Below are 7017 nucleotides of genomic sequence, written 5' to 3'. Positions count from 1 at the left end.
ATGTGTTCCCCATCCCGATCCCCCTTCCCACTTCCCTCTCCACCCGATCCCTCTGGGTCTTCCCAGTGCACCAGGCCCGAGCCCTTGTCTCATGCATCCAACCTGGGCTGGTGATCTGTTTCACCCTTGATAATATACAGGTTTTGATGCTGTTCTCTCGAGACATCCCGCCCTCACCTTCTCCCACAGAGTCCAAAATTCTGTTCTGTACACCTGTGTCTCTTTTTCTGTTTTGCATATAGGGTTATCGTTACCATCTCTCTAAATTCCATATACATGCATTAGTATACTGTATTGGTGTTTATCTTTCTGGCTTACTTCACTCTGTATCATGGGTTCCATTTTCATCCATCTCATTAGAACTGATTCAAATGAATTCTTTTTAATGACTGAGTAATATTCCATGGTGTATATGTGCCACAGCTTCCTTATCCATTCGTCTACTGATGGGCATCTAGGTTGCTTCCATGTCCTGGCTATTATAAACAGTGCTGCAATGAACAAAAAATATGGAACGCTTCACGAATTTGCATGTCATCCTTGCGCAGGGGCCATGCTAATCTTCTCTGTATCGTACCAATTTTTGTATATGTGCTACCGAAGCGAGCACCGCTGTTCAGTTTTATAAGGAAGAACATTGGTCCAATGTAAGGTCCCCAAAGCCAAGAGATAACTTTAAGGAAGGTGATAGACATCATATTCAACCCAATCACCAAGCATCAACCTTGGCAGTCCAGCTGGATCCTGTCCTGATTATCCACTGGAAAAAGTAGGCAAAATAGAATTCTTTGTTGGGCTGAACCAGATGACACCTTAAATTCCTTTTCGACTGAGAATCATCTGTGATTCACTCAGTCCTTGTAATTGTGTTGTTCAGTCACCAAATCGTGTCCTACTCTTTACAAGTCCATGGACTGCAGCACACCGGGCTCCTCTGTCCTCTACTATCTCCTGGAGTTTGATCAAATTCATGTCCATTGAGTAGGTGATGCTATCTAACCATCTCATGCTCTGCCACCCCTTCTCCTTTTGCCTTCAGTCTTTCCCAGCATCAGGATCTTTCCCAATGAGTTAGCTCTTCACATCAGGTGGTCAAAGTATTGGCACTTTAGCTTCAGTATCAGTCCTTCCAATGAATATTCAGGGCTGATTTTCTTTAGGATTGACTAGTTTGATCTCCTTGCAATTCAAAGGACTCTCAATCCTTGTAATATCTGCCCCTTAATAAACCCTGGGGGCCAGGAATATTAATGCACTGACACACCCAACCCTCCCAAAAACCCAGTGAGGTGGTTTTTATTAACATCTTTTTCAGAAACAGGGAGAGAAACTTGCCAGGATGCCAGAGCTCGTTGGAGAAGAGAAAGGATTTAAATGTAGGTCTGTCTCACCCCAAAGCTGATACTCTTCCTGTCCATCCCTTTGCCTCTGGCATTTAATCAGCTTATGCAGCCTGCTGCCTCTCAAAAGGAAGTAAAAGATACAGACAGCTGGGGCCCAGGTGGGACCCCACCCAGAAAAATGGGCACTTCCGGAGCAAAGCTGCCATTCGATGGGGCTTGTAATTGGCAGCCTCCAATGGTTAACCACAGGGCTGTCTCCCATGTAGAAAGAGGCTCCCTTTGTCCACACAGCCCTACGCACAAACAATAGCTTTATCACCCAGGAGACCACAGAACAAAGAGAGGGAGGTAGATATGGACAGAACAGGGCATAAATAAGATGCTGTATGGGCAGAGAGAGGAAAAAAAATGATTTAAAGACGGAACACACCAGGATATTTGACATGCAGGCTTTTAAATTATGCCTACCCTCTTTATGTGTAGAGCATACACAAATAAGCCTGTATTTTCAACTACGTCACATGCCTTGCTTTGCAACCAAAAACAATATTTGCGCTTCGTGTGCTGCACTGTGGTGTTTTATCCACAGAATCACCTGGCACAGGTCCTGTACCCTAGATGCAAATTAATGCTTTTGTGGGGGAGGGGTGGGAGGGACGGGGGTGGGGGGTGGGGTGGGGGTGGGGGCGTGTTCTGGAGGCCACACTGGCTCGCTGACATTGCTGGGCATGATGGATGCTGCCAGCACTGTTGCTTAGCAACCCAGTACCCTTCAAGAAAATCCAGCGGTCTCACTGGCTCGAAGAAGCAAGCAGGGTTGGTTCAGCATAGCAGCGGACATGGAAAGATAATAATGGCTCTGTTCCAGTTATTAATAATCATTGTTTCTGACTTCCTGTGTAGGTCAACATACCTGAGGACACCCAGAGTCCTGCACTAGACTGGAGCTGAAAGAAGCCCATGGTTTTTCAATGACTTCCAAATCGGCTTCGGAGAGTAGTGGAATTTTACTGGCTGGTCCCATGATGCTCCCTCAATCCTGGTCTTTTCCACAACATAAAGGCAGATCTCCACGCCGTGACTCACCAGCATACCTCCAGATAGTTGTTTGTCAGCCCTGTCATGAGTCATGTTTTCTTCAGCTTTCTTTTTTTCTCAAAACTGAAACACTTGGCATTTTAGAATGGGGCTGGGGGAAGGTTCTGATTTTTTTTTTTTTTCCTGTAAGTCAGTCTGTGGCTTTGTGTGCAAGTGTGGGGGGTGTGAGGGACAAGGTGAGTAATGGCTGCAAGAACAGGTAAACAGGCGTGAGGCTCTCCACGGCACCTGGAAAGCCTCCGAAGGAAGGATGCTGTCATCTGTATCACGGAGGACGGAATGCCCTGGGCTGTATTCTAGCAGGAATGGTGCCCTGGGCGGCAGCCTGCCCTCCACCCGTTCCTCTCCAGGAGCAGACTGCTCCCTGCATCCCAGACAAAGAGGACGGCTTCACTCAGTGCAGCGGAGATGACGGCGTCACTCTAAGGCTGTTAGAAAAATCCTGCCCGAGTTCTAAGGAACTCAGGAAATTGAGATTTATCCGATGAAAAAGGCGAAGCTCAACTGCCACCTAGAAATTGTGCTGGACGGAACAGACAGAATTCCAGGGTTCTCGTTCTGACATTCACTGGAAATGGGATGAACTTCCATTTATTTTGCATGGCCCAGCACAAGTCTCTTCTCCTCTGTAAAGCCCTCAACCTCGTAGATTTATTCACTTAGCACACCCCCCAAGTCTGAGCACCTCAAGGTCAGGCAGTATTTTGTATGTATCATGTCAGTCCAGCTCCATATCAAGATGTATACAAGGTGTTCAGTGCATGCTTCTTGTTTGGAGGATAGATAACAAAAGAATTAATTAACCAGTCCAATAACTAAATCCAGTTAACCTCTGGCAACCTTTATTTGTTCTCATGCTTAACAATACACAGTCTACTCACAGAAAAGAAATAATGGTCTAGGAGTAGCAAATGGAAGCATTTTGAACATTACATAACACCATGTTATTACAAAGCATCATTAGGAAAAAAAAATGATGATCAAAAGTGTCCCCAAAGGTAGGAATCAGGTACAATTCTGTACCTGATCGCTAAAAGTAGGGAAGGAGAAAGTTCAAGTTAATACAAATACTTCTCCTATCAGGTTGGGGTAATGCCTGAAATTTCCAAAGCATTTCCTTCTTTGGGTTAAGACATTGCAGATCCTTGTTTAAAACACAAATGCTGGACTTTCCTAGCAGTCCAGTGGTTAGGATCCACTGCAGGGGGCACAGGTTGGAGCCCTGGTCAGGGAACTAAGATTTCACATGCCACGTGGACAAAAAAAAAGAGGAAATTCTCTCTTACAGCAATCACACATTAATCCATTATTAGCCTCAAGAATCGTAGTGATACAGATTAAATCCACTTGCAGAGAGTAAAGGGCATGAGACATGAAATTAGATTCTACTCTTCATTATGAAAATATTCAAACATACAAAACTAGAGGCAACAGTATAATAAGTCTTTTTTGTGTTCATCAGCCAAGTTTAACAACTGTCATCCTAAAACTGATCTTGTTTCATTCATCTACTGCCCAAATTAAATTATTTAGAAGAAAATCCAAAACCTCCTAGTAGTTCACTTATACATATTTCAGTATCAAACTCTAAATATAAGCACTCCTTTCAACATAACCACAAAATCAGTATTATACCCGAGGTAATAAAAATAATAATTCCTGTGTGTCCATGTGTGTACTCAGCTGTGTCCAACTCTTCTGCAATCCCACGGACTGTAGCCCAGCAGGCTCCTTTGTCCATGGGATTATCCTGGCGTGGATACTGGAGTGGGTTGCCGTTTCATCCTCTAGGGGATCTTCCGGATGCAAGGACTGAACTTGTGTCTCCTGCGTCTCCTTCAGGCAGATTTTTTACCACTGAGCCAGCTGGTAAGCCCTAATAATTCCCTAATATCATCAAATATCTGGTGAGTAATCAGTGCTCAGAAGTTTCCCTAATAGAACAGTTCAGTAAAAGTAACACTACATTCAGAACATGGCAGGGACTGAAACTAGGGCTGGTATCACCCATGGGGAGAAGACATGAATTTCATTAGTTTCACTGAGTTGTTTTGTTTTTCAGTTTCACAATAGCCAAGAGCAATCTACACATGAGGAAAGACATGAATATGTAAACCAAAATATGAATTACTCTCCCTACTGGCCAATGGCATTCACCAGCTGTTATAAAAATAATAGTTAAGTTTCCCTAACCTGGCAGTAGTAGCACTTGATTACTTAATCCTCTTGTCAGCTTCACCTGATCATATGTAAGTCAGAGGTACTTCTTGAGCCTCAGTTTCCTTGTACAATGGCGGTAATAGTCAGACCTACCCCAGAGGACTCTTAAGAGCATTAAAGTATATAATGTATGTAAGGCACTTAGGAAAGCTCTTGGCACAGTAAACCTGTAATGAACGTGAACCATTGTGTTGTTATTTCCCAGTCTCCTTGGAAACCAAAGCTTGGGCAAGCTGATACTTGATGAAGAATATCCTAATAGCCTTCTCTTGGCGGCCTTGTCTGCTTGACAAAATATTGCACCTGAAATATTTTAAGCTAGTGTTCCTCAAAGTGTGCTTTTTCAGACCACCTGCATCTAAATCACTCTGAACAAATATCTAAAATGTGGATCACTATGCCCAGAGGACGAGATGGCTGGATGGCATCACCGACTCAGTGGACATGAGTTTGAGCAAACTCTGGGAGATAGTAAAGGACAAGGGAGCCTGGCATGCTGCAGTCCTTGGGATCGCAAAGAGTTGGACATGACTTAGTGACTGAACAACAAGACCCTAGGCAATTCTTAAGAGCACTAAAGCCTGAGAGGGTCTGCTTTCAATTCATGGCTTCCCAGGTGGTGCTAGCTTGCGTCCCTGTAGAATGACTTTTCTGACCAGAGAGGAAACGGGGTGTCTGAAAGAACATGGGAGTAGCAGAAGGGACCTGAGGCCAATGGAACTTGCCATATCTCCCTAATGGAGCCACAGAGGGAGCCAAATGGGACCTGGAGAATGGGAAAATATTTTCCATTAACCAACTGATGTATGATGTTACTCACTCATATTTTTATCCCAATTCCAAGAATCTAAATATAGAATTCCCATTTGGTGCTTCCAAAAGACCATGTGGTCTAACGATGCTTGTGACAAAGGACATCATTCATGAGAGTCTCATCCATTCATTCATTAACAAATATTTGTTAAGTGTCAATTATTTGCCAGGGACTGCGCTAGCATAAATAAGTAAAAAAAAAAAAAGAAAAAGAAAAAGCAGTAACATGCCCTGCCTTCTTGAGCACATAGAGGGCTCCAAAGTAACCAAGGACAAAGAAGGGACAAGGAGAAACTTGAAGCTCACAAGAGCCTAGAGCTAGGACAGGACCTTAATGGACACAGTTCCTTCACTGAACTGGTAAGAAGACAAAGACTCGAAAAGACAGAAGAGTCCCGTCTCACCAGGCGAGGTGGGGGCTACAGAGGCACTCATCCCTCAGTTCGTAGGACTCTTTCTACCCCGTCTGTTTCACGCCTTCCTGCACCAAGAAAAGCAAAGGAGCAAAACAAATATTGAGTTGCCTTTTCTCCATGTCATTAGAGTGAGTCACTTGAGTTGAAGGCGACAAAATTCTTCCCACTTAATGCACTTTCAAATGTTCATTTTTCATTCAATTTTAAAACAGCTTACAACGCAGCATGCAGAGTGGGATCTCGTTCTTGTAAACAGTCTATCTGTGGTGCATATGTGTGCAAAGAAAAATGGCTATACAAATCAAAGGCTATCAATACATACTCCTCAAGGGCTAGAATTAGGGGTGCTTTTATATTTTCTCCTTTATATTCCTAGTACTTTCTCAGAATTTTATAAGTCTTCTACAATGAACACAAATTACTTCTGTAATGAATAAAAACATTATTTCAACAATAATATTTGGTTCTGTTTTTAAGTCACAATGTTTGCCTTTGAGGGACTAAACCGATTCTCATGAAAGGCTTCCAGAATCTTTTTGTCCAGAAAACAACCAAAAATTAAACTCAGTGTTGGTATCCCAACAGAAGAGACCAGGCACATATTGGTCACCTACTGACAGAAGTCCTCTGGGCTACTCCTTGGATGTGTCTGGGCAAAGATTCAGTGTATGTAGTCTTGAATGCAATCAACTCTTCCACAAGTGTTTCCTGAGCCCTCCCAAGTTCAAAGAACTGCATTGGGCCCTGTGCATAAAATGCATAAGACATGATTCCAGTCTTCAAGAAACGCAGGGTTTAGCTGAGGAATGAAGGCATAAATGTATACAAAGTTTAGTAACAAAACATGAACAACAAAGCGATATTGGAAAGTACACTGTGTGTGTGTGTTGTTTTTTAACGCAAGTTTTTTTAAGTGGTTTTTTTTTAATTTATTTATTTTTGGCCGTGCTGGGTCTTTGCTGCTGAGTTGTCTTTTCTACAGTTGGGTTTTTTCTCTAGAGCAGGGGCCGCTCTCTAGTTTCAGAGCAAGGGCTTCTCATTGTGGTGGCTTCTCTTGTTGTGGAGCCAGACTCTAGGGCAGAAGCTCAACAGCTGTGGCACGTGGCTTCAGTTGCTCTGCAGCAGGT

The 7017-nt window shown here is 43.4% G+C and overlaps 1 non-coding gene across 1 annotated transcript; it reads right to left on the bottom strand.

The window, feature by feature from the left end:
• Positions 1 to 503: 503 nt before the first annotated feature.
• On the bottom strand, positions 504 to 610 carry LOC139031141 (U6 spliceosomal RNA). Its single transcript, XR_011483547.1, has one exon. It is a non-coding gene; the product is annotated as a U6 spliceosomal RNA (small nuclear RNA).
• Between the last annotated feature and the right edge of the window lie 6407 nt (positions 611 to 7017).

The sequence above is a fragment of the Odocoileus virginianus genome, chromosome 25 (assembly GCF_023699985.2).
Source record: "Odocoileus virginianus isolate 20LAN1187 ecotype Illinois chromosome 25, Ovbor_1.2, whole genome shotgun sequence".
Classification (NCBI taxonomy): domain Eukaryota; kingdom Metazoa; phylum Chordata; class Mammalia; order Artiodactyla; family Cervidae; genus Odocoileus; species Odocoileus virginianus.
This window is presented reverse-complemented; position numbering and strand designations above follow the sequence as displayed.